Below are 16,568 nucleotides of genomic sequence, written 5' to 3'. Positions count from 1 at the left end.
TCCTTGCAAGGATGATTTCCAAGTTCATTTGTTGCAGAAGTTGTCATTTTCTTCTCCGTGCCTTTATCCCAACAATCTAGCTTCTATCCTTTCGTTCTAGAGGCATTGTGGTGTTGCTCTCTTCACCCATCACCTTGTTTTGTCAAGATCATGTTATTTTCTTGCTTATCCATTTAACCAGAGTGTTGTGTTCTCATTCAAGTTCTTTTCATCATATCAAGTTTTCCTTCTTAATTCTAACGAAGTGCTGTCCAAATTCTGTCATTCTTGTACTTTGGCTATCTCATGATACCGGTGAGGTCATATTCTTTTGGTCCGTGAACCTCTTATTTCATGTATTTCAACCTATAAGGTTCTCGTAATATTCCTTATTCCTCTTTTCTAACGGAGTGTTTGCAATCTCGTTCATCGTCGTTGTATTCTTTCTTTCAAATTGTTCAACCTCTCAAGGTTCGTGGTTTCACTCGTTTGTCAAAGAAGCAACTTACTTTTACCTTTTCTCTTCCTCTTCCATTTTTCATCCCTAGATCTCGGGGCGAGATATCTTGTATGTGGAGGAGAGTTGTAACGACCCGAGGCCGACGCTCCAGAAGCCTTCCATGTTCTTCGTTGTCGTTGTGTGTTTTATTTTGTTGTTGTTGCATTTCATCATAGCATCATGCGCATCGCATCTACATGTTTCCATAAAACTTGCATCCGTTCATAGTTCCTACTTCTCCCTATTGCCTTCGTTGTCCCTTTCGAGACCAACCGTTCTTTTGTTGTCTGACCGTTTGAGCCTCTCTGCATAGTGCACAATAACCCCCCCCCCCCCCCCCTCGCGTGCGCGTCTAAAACATTCCTGAACCCGAACCACTCTATCATTATCGATGGGTCCGGATCATCTCCAAACATCCTTAAAACATCTTCGATTTCTTATTTGGTGTGCCTAACCTACTTTTCTCGGCCATTCAATTATGATCGAAGGGTCAGATTAGTCCCTAACGAAAAACCAATTTGCTATAAATAGTGGGCAACTCTAGTTTCTAGGGGAGATGTCCCATCCATCCTCCTCTCCGCCGCCACTAGCTCCACCTGGTCTCCCCCTTCCTCAGGATCCCCGATCCAATCCATCCACTCCACCCGGCCGACCCGACCACCTCCTCGTTTTGCATCCCCGACCAACAAGTGCAGCCCCGAGCCTCCCACAACCTCCCGCAACGCTCGATCCGATCAGGATCGAGGCAACTGTCTTCACCCGCCTCTGCTCGTCTCCGCCCCTCCGGCGCCCGCACCCAGCTTCTTCCCCGAGTTCCCCGCTCCCGTGTATGTCCAGCACCAAGGAGAGGAGCTCCTCGAGCCCTTGATCCAGCGCGCTGGCACCCAAGCGCCTCCTCACCTTGTCCCTGCGCTAATATGCCAGGCCAGCCTCCCATCTCCTTCTCCTTCTGTTCCCTCCTTCCCTCGTCTCTCCCATAACTCTCTTTCTCTCCCTCCGTTTCTCTCTCAGGGAGCACAAGACGTGTCGGCCACCATGGATTTTGCATCGGAGCTCTGTGCCCCTTGCTCTGTTTCGCGCCCCGCCTTGAGCCTCCTCTGCTTCGTCAAGTTCCGCGCCAAGCCTTCTCCTCTCCTTCTCTTTCTTTTCCTCTACTTCTGAACTTCTCTGAAGTTCTCTTCGTTTCTCTGAACAGGAAGCGGCCATGGCGACCCTCCATCTCGAACTCCCGTGCCGCCAAGCCATGGAAATGGCCAGATCCGGTCGGATGTGGTCCAATCCCGACGCCGGTCCTCATCCACGCCCCTGCCTCGCTGACACCCAGCTCACCGGAGCCCCGTTGCTGCGCGGCCAGCCTTCTGCGTCGCCATGGCCTGCTGTTGCCTCTGGTGGTACCGAGCAGCAGCGGCTCGCTCGTCCCGAACGTTGACTGCGCCTCCAGCGCATCGAAAAGCAAGGCCCAGCCAACGCCAGGAGGGCCCAGCCTCCTCCGCGGCCTGCCCGCACCACCAACACTGACCTGGGCCTTAGCCCATGGTGAGCGTCCCAGCAAGCAGCATATTTGGCCCGATTCATGTTTTTTCTGCGGAACGATTTTAGCATTTCCACGGATTTACTGTTTTGCAGCAAAACCCTCATAGTTCATGCATTTAATAACTCCATAACCGTGCATCGGTTTAAAATGATTTAAACATGTAAAATGTTTGGATTTTCATCTAGTTTCATATTATGTTGCTTTCATCCATGTTTAAAAGGTTTAACTTGCTGTTTGCATTAATTTGCATAAATGACATGTTAAAATGGTTTATTTCATAACTAATTAACTGTAATACGGAATTTAATAAACTTTATATGCAACTTGTCTAGAAAAATGCATAGTTTAACATGGTGACATTACTTTGCATGTTTAACAACATTAAAATATGATTTAGGCCAGAACAGTAGCAAATTCGAAATATGCTTATGGGGATTTTTCGGAATTGTTATTCGTTGTTCCGGCCTAATTTAAACTTGCCTAAATAGTTAGTTTACTTATGCTTCACCTCTTGCCATGTTAGCCAACATTTAATATTATTGGGTACATAAACGAGAGCGAACTAAATAAATGAATGTGGTGTGTCGTCAATATGCAACGAGAGCTCCACTTAATTTGTAGAACTGTTTGTTGCACTTTGCCATGCCTCTTTAAAATGGACATGCATCATACTTGGTTGTGCATCATGCCATGTTTATGTGATGGTTGTTTACCATGTCGTTTACTTCTTTCCGGTTGTGCTTCTTCTCGATAGTTCTCGGTATCGTTTCGATTGTGAGGATCCGTTCACTACGTTGGTTCGTCTTCTTCATGGATTCGGTCTTCTTCCTAGTGGGATTTAAGGCAAGATGATCGTCACCTTGGATCTCACTACTATCTTTGCTATGCTAGTTGTCTCGATGCTATCGCTATGTCGCGCTACCTACCCCTTGTTTATCAAGCCTCCCAAATTGCCATGATAGCCTCTAACATATCCACCCTTTCTAGCAAACCACTGTTTGGCTATGTTACTGCTCTGCTCAACTCCTCTTATAGCGTTGCTAGATGCAGGTGCAGTTGCAGGTTGTTCCATGTTGGGACATGGATATCATGGATTTCATGAGATATCACAATATCTCTTATTGAATTAATGCATCTATATACTTGGTAAAGGGTGGAAGGCTCGGCCTTTTGCCTGGTGTTTTGTTCCACTCTTGCTGCCCTAGTTTTCGTCATACCGGTGTTATGTTCCTTGATTTTGCGTCTCTAACACGGTGAGGGTTTATGGGCCCCTCTTGACAGTTCTCTTTGAATAAATCTCTTCCAGCAAGGCTCAATATTGGTTTTACCATTTTCCGAATAATAACTAAAACTTGCATTGGGACTTGCCGGCCCCCAAGGTCCCTTAATCAACCCCCGGGCCAGTGCTCCACATGAGTGTTGTTCCACCTACCTAGCAGTTGGCGGTGCCACATCGGGGCAACTCGATGATATTTTGGCTACCATCCACTTCGCATAGACGGTGTTGTCCTGAGAACGAGATACGCGCGGCTCCTATCATGGTATCGATGCATCGGGTGGTCTTGCTGGTTTTGTTTTACCATTGTCGAAATGTCTTGTGCACTAGGATTCCATGTCTGATCGGAGGGTTTCGCGATGGAGGATTGTCTCCGCGGATCATGAGCTTGTCATGGGCTAAGTTCGGACACCCCTATAGGTTTTAAACTTTTGAGAGTCGTGCCCGCGGTTATTTGGCAGATGGGAATTTGTTAATATCCGGTGGTAGTGGACTTGAACTAAACTCAATTAAAATACACCAACCGCGTGCGTAACCGTGACTGTCTCTTTTTGGGTGCGTTCGAAAAGAGAACACAGTTGGATTATGTTTGAACGTAAGTAGTTCAGGATCACTTCTTGATCATTAATAGTTTGCGACTGTTGCATAGTTTCTCATCTTATTCTTGTACTCGTAAGTTAGCCACCATACCATGCTTAGCCGTTTGCTGCAGCCTCACCACTTATCCATTCTATTTCCATTTAGCTTTGCTAGTCTTGATACCCACGGTAATGGGATTGCTGAGTCCTCATGGCTCACAGATGACTGCAACAACAGTTGTAGGTATAGGTAATGCGGATGATCTGACGCGAGTGTGATGCTTGCTTGTTTGGAGTTCTTCTACCTCTTCTTCGTTCAAGGGATAGGTTCCGGGTCAGGGAACCTGGGATTAGCAGGGTGGATGTCGTTCTTCTTTTTTCTTTGATTTCATCCATAGTCGAATCCTGCTCTTCGGTATGGTTATTGCTATGTATGGATGAACTATTTTATTGAATGTTGTAGCTTGTGGCGAGTGTAAGCCTGTATCTTGTATTCTCATCTATTCAGTACATGGTATGTTGTAATGATATCCACCTTGCTATGCGCTCGAAATGCGGTTGTGCCCCAATCATGAGTTCATCACGTGATTGGGATAGAATCGCATCTTGGGAGCTACAGATGGCCTCCGTCCCCAAGCTCGCTACCATAGTGTGTGTAGAGGACGATGACCATGAGCGAAGCCACTTCCTGCCGACCCTCAGGTATGCTAACCCTTTCGAACCATACCCTTGTTATATTGCCCCATCTGCCACGTCACTGGATGTGGATCTTTTCCACTCCACCATCTTAACCTTAATTTGCACTATTAAAGGAAACCCTACTTCATGCAGACTAATCCATGTCTGGGTTGAATAAGGAAAGGAAGGGAGAAAGTACTGTCCAAGAGACAAGGCATCGAACCCGCATCTAGGTTGAAAAGGGGAAAATCAGTAGCAAAGGAACGAGTCTCGTGTCTCTTAATTGAAAAAGGGTAGAAAGGCATGACAACGCAATAGAAAATGACCAGGTCGATTGGTTTGTTGTCCTCACATAGGAAAAAGGTGGCTAAAGAGAACAAAAATGGGACATAATCCACATATGCTGCCTGGATATTTGTGGCTCTGGGCTAACCATGAAGGAAAAATGCCCTAGAGGCAATTATAAAGTTGTTATTTTATATTTCCTTATATCATGATAAATTTTTATTATTCATGCTAGAACTGTATTAACCAGAAACTTGATACATGTGTGGATACATAGACAAAACTCCGTGTCCCTAGTAAGCCTCTACTAGACTAGCTTGTTAATCAAAGATGGTTAAGTTTCCTAACCATAGACATGTGTTGTCATTTGATAAACGGGATCACATCATTAGGAGAATGATTTGATGGACAAGACCCATTCGTTAGCTTAGGATTATGATCGTTCAGTTTTATTGCTATTGCTTTCTTCATTACTTATACAACTCCCGTATACTGGAGGAATACCGTGTGTACTACCAAACGTCACAACGTAGCTGCGTGATTATAAATATGCTCTACAGGTATCTCCGAAGGTGTTTGTTTGGTTGGCATAGATCGAGATTAGGATTTGTCACTCCGAGTATCAGAGAGGTATCTCTGGGCCCTCTCGATAATGCACATCATGATATGCCTTGCAAGCAATGTGACTAATGAGTTAGTTGTGGGATGATGCATTACGGAACGAGTAAAGAGACTTGCCGGTAATGATATTGAACTAGGTATGAAGATACCGATGATCGAATCTCGGTAAGTAACATACTGATGACAAAGGGAATAACATATGTTGTTATTATGGCACTAAGGGTAATAATTATAAACCTTTTATATGAAAAATTAAGGAATACCTATGTTCAAACTATATACTTTAGCATGTGAAACTAATTCAAACCGTGCAAGTTGAAATATTTAGAGACCGATCATAAATTGCCAAATCAGGATATAGAAGCAAGAACAAAGTATGGTCAGTTTCGTTGAACTAACATAAGTGCATTTTACATTTCCTGCTCACTACTATTGTTGTCCATAAATAAATGTCTATCTATTGTTGTACCCAGGTTTACTTGAATTAGCTAGGATGAATCAAACACTTCTGAAATGAGCACTAACAGATCAATAGGGTATGCATCTACATGAGACGACTGATCTTTGCTTGTTAGCAACGAAAAAAATATTCATTTCAGTCATAGGCAAACCAAGATGAAAGCAAATCTAAAATTTCTCAATCTTTGACCATGTCTCTACAGAACAACACTAACTCAAAATGGAAATAATACCATGTTGGTAAAGGTTCACCTTGAAGTTGGTTAAGCAGTCTGATTCAGTGAGGATCCACCTGAGGAACTGGCGTGCTGATATTGCAATCGAAGTTGAGGAACAATGCCGATAGTCTGGAAGAGATAGGGTGAGCGAGAGAAGGTTTGGTACACGGAGGGAAGGGGGTCGATAAGGTCAAGGCGTCAGCAACCGTGCCTGGTGCCCACGTCGGCCCAGCAAAACTTATTTTTTCTAAGCCCAACAACATGGTGTAAATTTGAATTGGCACAACTAAATTAAATTATTTTGTCAAAAAAATGTTAAATCAAACAAATAAAAAGTTAAATCAAATAAATGAAAGAAACATTAGATGATATATTTATAATGGTTATCCAGTAGTGGTGATACAAATGATCAGTAACGGTAGCTATTTTATATGACCAGTACTGCTAGTAGATTTATAATGGTTATCCAGCAGTGGTGATACAGATGATGGGTCTTTTCAAACATTAGCTAGGCATATATATCATAATGGATAGATGCTTGATTATATATAAAACACATGACCACAAAGGGATGTTTAGCACATAGATGATTACAAAAATCTAAAGCCTATACATGTGGTATTCTTCAGAGCAGGAACATCGCTAGAACAGCGCCAGATTCTGGAACTAAACATGGGGTATACTGCAAACGAAACAAAAAGTGGCTTCTCCAGGGGTCACCTTGACTTAATAGGTTGTTGACGATATGTGACACCTGCCAGAACAGGGCCAGATTCTGGTGCTCCTGCAACAACCCTGACAAGCCACCAAGGACATCCAATGCGATGACCCTGTAGACATCACGAAAAGACGTCAATTCAGAACGGTAGTCCACCCAACAAGGACAACAAAATACCAAGAGAGCGGGAAGACAAATGTAAAATCTAAGCGTAAATCCATCTAAATTTAACATACTCCCTCCGTCCCAAATAAGTGTCCACTTATTTGAGACGCATGTATTACAATACATGAGCAGCAGTAATCACATCCAAACAATTGCAAAGGTTTTCTCACTGGGCCAGGGCGAGGGTGCAGCAGGCTAGGATGATAGTCGGACAACGGGGTGGTTGGGTGGACCGTGGACGATGGCGTGCTCCCTCTGTATCCCAGTGATTATATATCCTCGAAACCTTCAAGCTCACATTATGATATTTGCTTAAGGACATCAAACATATCATGTATGCAATCGAGCAAGTTGAAACCTTCAAGCTCATATTGTGGTATTTGGTTCAAGGACACCAAACAAAACAGGTATGCAATCCAGAAAGAGAATAGCAGTTTAACAACTAAATTCAGGAATTCAGAGCATATTAGCATTTTATTTATATGATGACTGCCTCAATAAAAATCCATGTATCACAGAGACACAGTGCACCAATCGAAACCAGATTAAACCATCTATCAAGAATGCTTGCCTTCCGAGGACGATGGAGATGCTCACCTGGAAGCAGGAAAGAGGGAGGAGGGGGCGCGTCCAGCTCGCCAATGGGGAGATGACCCCTTCGTCGTCGCCACCATCATACCTCATCTGCTCGTCAACGAATAGCGCCTCCTCGTACCCACAAAAGCTTCATCTAAAGACTGAAATCATAAGAATTGTGTGCATAAAGACGAAGATGAAATCACTCTAAGAAAGATGAGAACAACAAATTGAAAAGCTCATTGTACCTATTAAACTAAGGACATGAATGGCCTTTATTTAACTAACATACTGTACCTAAGAGATTGAGAATTAGGGACAACCTTTATTAAACTAAAAAATTGATCAAATTGGGCATTTAGAATTCCTCCTTGAGCAGCAGAGGTCAGATATGTTTCGAGCCCAGTAAAAAAATGCATGCTTTCACATGTTTTAGACATATTTAATCTCTTCTATGTGCATACACAGAAACAAGAATGTCTAAATATATAGGCGTGCATGGAAAGACAAGGACCAGATTCTTGCCTGAATGTCTAAATGAACACACAAGAATGTTGCGCTGGTCAAATCGCCCACCTCGTGTCGTTGCTGCCGGCACCATCGGCGTTGATGTACATATACTCCACGACGGTGCTGCTGCCTCTGATAATCAGCACAAGAACCCGTCATGTGGATGCTCACACGAGCTATTGGCATCAAATTAGGAATCAGTGTATATAGTTTTTCAAACTATAAGCTTATAAAAAAGCAAATACATCAAGACCAACATAATATCCAACGGTTGCAACCATATCCTACGGAAGAGAAAGAACAACCTAGCCGGAGCATACCTGCAAGCCAATCACGGCCATGACGAACAAGGGCTCACCACCCCATCTCCCCTGCTGCAGCTCCACCCCTGTGTGATGGGACCGCTGCCCCCGCTGCTTCTTGCCCCGGTCACCGACCACGCTGGTCCTTCCCCCCACCATCGGCCTCCCCTGCTCCTCCACCCCATCTGTCAAGACCCATGTAACATCCTAAATTTTCAATTTGGAATGTTATACACTAGATCATCAATTGCATAAACATATTTTATTGCTTTTGGTGGATCCTAGAAATTCTACGCAACTCAAGGACCCTCGGAGAGAGAGTTGGGGATTTTGTTATTTTCATATTTGAGTTTTCTCAAATTTTGAAAATAGGATCATTTGATTTTATTTATTTTATCATCAATTATTTCTATTATCAAAAGATGAGAGAGGGAATAAAATGACTTTCCCAAAAATAAAGAAATGTTGAGGATTTAATAAAAAAATCAAATAAGATTTTATTTTGGTTTTATTTGCTATTTTATTTGAATTTAGGAAAAATTGCACGTTTTAAAAAATTGCATTTAGAGCCAAAAAAATGTTCATCCTGTTCTAAATATTTTATTCAGACGGAGAAAATTTGTTTTGGCATTTTTAGATTTTTATTTATTTTTCTAGATTTTTTTAGGCGCAACGAAATTGTTTAAAAAAAACCCCCCGTGCCCGACTGGGCCAAGGGCCCAGCCGAGCCAGGCCGGCCCAAGCCGCCGCGTCCTCGCCCGTGCTGCTGCCGGACTCGGGAGGAGACCGAGCCGGAGCCGCCGCCGACCCCCTCCCCAAGCCAGCCGACCCCCCCTCCTTAAATACCACCCCGGGGCCCCCCTCGAGCCCCGAGCTACCGCCGCCGCCATCCCATGTCGCCCCGCGCCGCCTGCCGCTGCCCGCGCCGTCGCAAGTCGTCGCGTCGCTGCAAGCCGCCTGCCGCCCCGCCGCCTAGAGCCGCCGCCGCCCCGCCGCCTCGCGCCACCCGCCGCCCTACTAGAGCCACGCCGGAGAGCCGCCGCCGAGGTAGCCGTCGGCCGGCTTTTGAGAAAAAGTCATTTCGGTTTTTTTGAAAACCCTAGTTTTCGTCTTTTTTAATAGATCGGTTTTTCTTCGGTTTATTTTTTTAGCGAGCGCCCGCTCGTCTGTTCGTTTTAACGAACATGTTTTTTTGTTTCGTTTCTGTTAACGAATGTTCGTTCGTTAACACGTTCGTCGTTTTTCCTTTTTCTCGGATTAAATCCGCGGTTTTTTTGATCGCGATCTCTGATGCGATGTTCGTTTTAGTTTAACTTTTTGCTCGTTTATCGGAATCAAGCGATTCAAGCGCCTGGGGTTTCGTCTCGAAACCCCCTTTCCGTTTAACCAACTCAAACAAGTTTTTGCCACAGTAAAAATTGCCCTAGATCCAGAATAGTAAATGAAGCTTGTTTCTTTTGCCATTTGTCTTTCGTTGCTTCGTTCATTTTGATTCTTTTTGCCAACCGGAGTTCTTAAGTTGAACTTTCTGGTTAGATCTTTTATTCGTATTTTACCTGTGCATTAGTTGAGTACTTATTGTATGCTTGTTTGTTTGCGATAGAGTACCTGGAGTGCGTCGCTTGCTACTTCGAATCGCTAGGTTTTGCGGATCATCAGCAAGGCAAGTAACACTTTGATCATACCTCCTACTACCCAGTTTTATTGCATTAGAACAATCCTCACACATTGCATGATTAGGATCTAATTAAATTGTGGGTTTGGGGAGTAGTTGAGGTAGAACCTATTACTTGTTTATTATCAAACCTTTGGGAGTTACTCTTACGTTTGCTTATTATGCCATGCTATGCTAGTAGACGTGGATTGGGTGAGTATTTCCATGACAGATGTGAGACTGTTAATTAATGGTTTATTTAAGGTGGCAACCTAAACACACATCTGTGTGGATTGAGGCACCTGGGTATTCCAGCGATTGCCTATTTTCTTTTGGACTGCCACCCAGGCTCAAAGGGACCATGAGATTATTAATGCTAGAAACTTCCGTGTGCAGCCACAAGCTACTATGGGCTCTAGCATAGTTGACTAAGTCATGCGAACTCTAACAGTGGTAGACTAGCAGATTTAGGGGATGTAGGTTGGTACGGTCTACCCGTTCGTAAGGTGCTAGCGCTTCTGAAACACCATGTAGTGCGAGAAATCCAGCGGAGGAGATCGGGTCTTGTGGGGAAAAGTGCGCAAACCTCTGCAGAGTGTATAAACTAATCATGGTTAGCCGTGTCCCCGGTTATGGACATCTTGAGTATCTAGTACCTGGATTATCATGTGAATCTCATCATGTTACTCTAAAGTTAATTGTTGGGTTTTGTATAATGATGATGCTTAATTGGGATTGAGAATGCTGTCAACCATTCTCAATGTTTAACAACTACCATGATAGTTAAATAAAATTTATTCCTTTTAAGTAGGGAAAAATTGGCTTTACGCAAAACTATAACCATAGAGCTTTCCACCAGCCATATATGCATATAGAATAGCTTATTTCATTCCATTACTCTCTATGTGTTTACATTGCCAGCATATTCCATGTGCTGACCCGTTTCGGGCTGCAACGTTAATGTTGCAGACTTTTCAGACGACGATTAAGGTGCCTTTAGGTCATGGTTCTATACTCAGTGATGCCGTTGGAGTTGATGGACTCACTTATCTTCCAAGCCTTCTGCTGTTATCGTTATTAGATGGCCTTAAGCCATATTTATTGTAATAAGTTCTCTTTTGAGACACTTGATGTAATAGGTGTGTGATTGCTACTCTGTTATAAATCCTTCAAGTACAGTGTGGTGTCAGCATTACTGATCCAGGGATGACATCGGAGCACAGAGATTGGACCGTTTGAGGTCTGGTCGCTACAACCCAGCTGCGATGCTACTCCTCAAATTTTCCATGCTACCCCTCTTCTCATGTGGATGTGACCCTTCTCTTCAAGGAGAAGCCGGCACACGGTTGGATCCGGTCTAATGAAACCCGACCAAATAATCAAACAAATAATTATAATGCCATCTCAATTAGCAATATAAACAATACCCAACAATCCGAATCTCACCTCATCCAGTCACGACACAAGAGGACGAATCTAGAAGAAATATACCTGCTCATTGTCGCCTGTGCCATCGAGTTGCGATGGCCAAGAGGTTCACCTTTTTCTTGACTCTTCCTTAAGATCCTTCCTCTCTTCTTCACCTGATCCGCAAACATCTTATAAAAAACATAAATCAAAAAATCAAAATCAGATTGTCAACGAACCTATGAAATCAAGAGGAAAAAACTGAGAGAAAGAAGATGGCAAGGCCAAAGACATCCAACCTAGATGGTGGATGAGGGACGACCGGCGAGCAGTGGTTGGAGTGATGGCCGCGGCTCCACTCTACTGCGACGCGAGGGCCGGCTTGCTAGCTTGCTGCATTTTCCCCACATCTGTCCTCCTCAGACACAACACCATAACGACGCCAACGCTGCCTTGTTGCGCCTTCCCCATGTCCGTCCTCCTCACGCACAGCAACACCGGATCCGGTGGATCCCGTCATGGAGGAGCTTTCCACCGGAAGAATGGCAAGGACGACCGGGTGTGAGGACAGTGTAGAGGCGCAGCTCGAGGCCAGGGACCCCGCCGGCGTGGGCGATGGGTCCGCGCGCTCGCACTGGAGCTCGCCCTCGCCCACCATTGTGCGGTGCGGCTGCGACTCCGGCTCCTCCTGTTGAGCGCGGAGGCAGATGGAGGGGACGAGGAGACATGGGAGGGGGAGGTGGTGGAGGCGGAGGAGACGAGGCGGTCGAGAGGGAGGGGGAGCGGAGGCGGCGGCGGGAGGAGATATTTTCACGGAGAGAGAAGGGCTGGCCAATCCCGCTTGCTGCAGCCCACCCCATCCCACGATCGCCCCTGCCCACCCCGCGATCGCCGCTGCGCAACGCAACCACGCACTGACACTCTCACCGCAGGCTGGGACCGCGCGCAAAGGCTAGCCCAGCTGTCATTCTCTATGGTCGAGACAAGCAACATAAAGAAGAATCAACGTCAAGATGTTTGACAGCGAGGTAAAAAGTACAATTCAGGTACTAAGCAAGACACAACGGCCGGACCAGATTCAACGCCGAGCTGAATTGCGCTGGCTATGCGGGTAGCCTAGAAGGGTTTATATGTTCAATGAAATAAAGAAAAAAAATAGTAATTTCTGTCTGTTTTCTGAATTATCCATGCAATAAAAATACCCCGAAAATAAAAGTTCTCCAAATGCCCTGAAAGTTAAATATGGTTTTTTTTCTAGAATATTTGAGAATATCTAGCACTGAGAACACAACAGGGGGAGCAAGCACCTAGTCACGAGGGTCCAGGGCGCGCCCACCCCCTGGGCGCACCCCCTGCCTCGTGGGCCCATGGTGGTTCCCCTCCACTTATTCCAGCTACCACACACTCCTTCTTCCTCCCAAAAAAATCACTAGCCAGCTCAAACCCGAGTTCAAGCTCATCTTGCTGCAATTTTTGATCTCCTAGCTCAAAGCTCCATTCACAAAACTGCTTTGAGGGATTGTTCTTTGGTATGTGACTCCTCCAATGGTCCAATTAGTTTTTTCTAGTGCTTTATTTATTGCAATTTTTTGCTGCTTAGGTGACCCTGTTCTTGAGCTTGCATGCGAAATTGATGTGGTCAAAAGTAGTTCTAATGCATTATATTGCCTCTAGGCTCTTGTAGGAGTAGTTGCTATCAATTTTGTTGAGTTTGGTTCACTTTTATTTTGAGTTACTAAAAATTTCAAAAAAATTCAGCAAAAGATGAAGAGATTTTTTAGGGGCTCATCGAGCCGAACCTCGAAGGATAAGCAAAGTGAAGAGAACAAGAAGACTAAGTATAATCTCCCTCGCACCACGGAGGTCCGGCCGTGTGAATGGCCTTGTGATGATTTCTTGAGAGCAGCCAGGATTTATGATGATTTCTATGAGTTGCCTGAGAATGCTGGCCTGGCCGCCTTCCTCCACGACCAACGCGAATAGTATCTCTTACTCACCAATATCTTTGTGCAGAACTTTCATTTCCATGCTAGGAGCTCACCACCTACCTGTGGAATTTTATTTATATGATGAGCATAAGGAGATATCACTTGGTGATTTTTGTCAGGTTTGTTTGATCCCTTTTGAGGGCAATGTAGAGGAACCACATCGTGACGATGTGGAAGGGTTTATTGATACAATTGCTGTAGGGGAAACAAGGAAATTTTCCGATGCAAGAATTACTAGCATACATTTTCCTGTTTTACGTTACTTTGCAATATTTGCTAGTAGATGCTTAATTGGTCGAGGAAACTGTGGCAACCTTAGTGCCCCTGATATTATTATTTTGTGCCATGCCTTGTTCCGTGATGACACATTTAGTATGGGCGCTATTGTTGCAAAGCGGTTAAATCTTAACTGTACTAAGGGCCCCATCTTGGGAGGTATCTTTGCCTCGTGCCTCGCTACACATTTTAATATACCTATTAGGCATTATGAGAAGGAAGAGAAGTTGCTGCCTCATGTTTTTCTAGACTATAAGAGTATGGTAGCACATGATTTTATCATTAAGAACAAGGAAAAGATGCTTAAGTACAAGCTGGTATTTGATAAAAATCAACCTGAGACTATTACTTTGGCTGCCCCTTCCTTGTTTGACTTATATGCGGGCAAATACCTTGTTCCGCCGAAGGCCATTCATGCCTACCGAAACCCCACACCAGCTACAGAGCCAGAGCCGAAACCACAATTTGATCCTCACCGACAGTCTATTTATCAGTGGAATCCGGAGGATCCTTCTCAGTACGACACCAACTATAACTTTGGATATCCGCCAGGCCAGCTGTGGCCATAGACCAACTTAGGCCAAAAGCCTAAGCTTTGGGGGAGTACGTATTTCTTACCGACATTACATTTATGCTCAAACACTCATGCTAGTTGTCGGTGCTCATACTTTTTCATTGTCATATCCAAGCTAGTTTATTTCCCTTTTTATGCTTTCTTCTTGTGTGTTTGATAAACCTTAAAAAGAACAAAAAAAATTAGTTGTAGCTTTTAGCTAGTTTACTTTTCATCCTGTAGTAGTAGTAATTAAAAAGAAAACCCAAAAAGATTTCTTGTTCTTCTTTTGCTTGTTGGGAGCTTTCCCATGTAAATAGTTTTGTTTCTTTTCTTGTTCTTTGGGGGTCGAGAGGAGAAGACCATAATGAAAATGTTAAGTGGCTCTCGTATGCATTATTGTTGATCTAATAAAGAGCCCATATTACCTTGTCTTCTCTCTTAAATTGAATGTTTGCAGATTCCAGCTTAGTCCAATGCATGTGCACTATTATTATTATCCACACTATTCGGTCATGCAAATGAAAGGCAATAATGATGATTATATGATGAACTTATTGAGATGAGAAAAGCTGGTATGAACTCGACCTCTCTTGTTTTTTTAAATATGATTAGTTCATCGTTCGTGATTCAGCCTATTATGAATGAACATGTTTACAATGACGATTAGAGATTATAGTTGCTAATGGCATGCTCAATTAGCTAGGAGCTTATAATAGTTTACCTTGCGTGCCAACATGCTATTGAAATGGTTGTGATGTGTTATGATAGGTTGGTATCCTCTTTTGCATGATTCGAGTGGCTTGACTTGGCACATGTTCACGCATGTAGTTGAAACAAAATCAACATTGCCTCTATGATATTTATGTTCATGGTGCATTATATCCTACTCATGCTTCCATTCGGTGTTGAATAATTTTAATGCATGTTCATGACTGTTGTCGCTCTCTAGCTGGTGGCTTCCTAGTCTTTCTCTAGCCTTCACTTGTACCAAGCATGAATACTTCTTGTACATCAAATTCCTTAAACCCCAAAGTTGTTCCATATGGGTCCACCATACCTGCCTATATATGGTATCTACCTGTCGTTCCAAGTAAATTTGTATGTGCAAAAAGCTAAACCTTCAAATAAACATTCTATTTTGTATGCTCGAATAACTCATGTATCAACTAGGGCTGTCTGTATCTTCCATGCTAGCCGGGCGTAACACCCACAATGCGGCTATATCTCCCACGTGTCGGGGCACGACTTAGAGGCATAGCCGCATGGTAGGTTTGTCGCAAGAGGGGTAATCTTCACACAATTCCATGTACTGAATAGAAAGGGATAAAGAGTTGGCTTACAATAGCCACTTCACACAAATACAAGTTATACATACATCATCCAGAAAACAATCAAGGTCCGACTATGGAACCAAAATAAAAGAAGACAACCCCAAATTCTAGATCCCTGATCGTCCCAACTGGGCACCACTACTGATCAACCGGAAAAGAAACGAGACAACGATCAAGATCTTCATCGAGCTCCCACTTGAGCTTAGTTGCGTCATCTGCACTGGTATCATCGGCACCTGCAACTGTTTGGAAGTATCTGTGAGTCACAAGGACTCAGTAATCTCACACCCATGAGATCAAGACTATTTAAGCTTATGGTTAGGGAAGGGTAGTGAGGTGGAGCTGCAGCAAAGCACTAAGCATATATGGTGGCTAACATACACAAAAGAGAGCGAGAAGAGAAACAAAGCACGGTTGAGAAGCTATAAATGATCAAGAAGTGATCCTGAAACTACCTACGTTCAAGCATAACACAAGACCGTGTTCACTTCTCGGACTCCACCGGAAAGAGACCATCACGGCTACACACGCGGTTGATTCATTTTAATTAAGTTAAGTGTCAAGTTCTCTACAACCGGATATTAACAAATTCCCATCTGCCAATAACCATGGGCTCGGCTTTCGAAAGTTCAAACCCTGCAGGGGTGTCCCAACTTAGCGGATCACAAGCTCTCATGGTCAACGAAGGATATTCCTTCTCCCAGGAAGACCCGATCAGACTCGGAATCCCAGTTACAAGACATTTCGACAATGGTAAAACAAGACCACCAAAGCCACCCGATGTGCTGACAATCCCGATAGGAGTCGCACGTATCTCGTTCTCAGGGCAACACCGGATGAGACTAGCTACGAGTAAAACCAAACCTCAAGTTTCCTCGAGGTGTCCCCGCAGGAAGCTCGGTTCGGACCAACACTTAGAGAAGCACTGGCCCGGGGAGGTTAAAATAAAGATGACCCT

General features: G+C 44.1%; 1 long non-coding RNA gene across 5 annotated transcripts; it reads left to right on the top strand.

Moving 5' to 3' along the window:
- Positions 1–1,036: 1,036 nt before the first annotated feature.
- LOC125543883 (uncharacterized) lies at positions 1,037–11,234 on the top strand. Of its 5 annotated transcripts, XR_015618715.1 has the most exons (5): positions 1,037–1,402; positions 1,490–1,587; positions 1,674–2,014; positions 2,767–4,568; positions 4,698–5,058. It is a non-coding gene; the product is annotated as an uncharacterized LOC125543883 (long non-coding RNA). The 5 variants fall into 5 exon arrangements; XR_015618714.1 differs by lacking the exon at positions 4,698–5,058 and adding an exon at positions 11,022–11,234 and having other exon boundaries at positions 1,674–4,568; XR_015618713.1 differs by lacking the exon at positions 4,698–5,058 and adding an exon at positions 10,002–10,061 and having other exon boundaries at positions 1,674–4,568.
- Positions 11,235–16,568: the final 5,334 nt, after the last annotated feature.

Source organism: Triticum urartu, chromosome 3A (genome assembly GCF_056163025.1).
Source record: "Triticum urartu cultivar PI428250 chromosome 3A, HENAU_Tu73, whole genome shotgun sequence".
Classification (NCBI taxonomy): Eukaryota; Viridiplantae; Streptophyta; class Magnoliopsida; order Poales; family Poaceae; genus Triticum; species Triticum urartu.
This window is presented reverse-complemented; position numbering and strand designations above follow the sequence as displayed.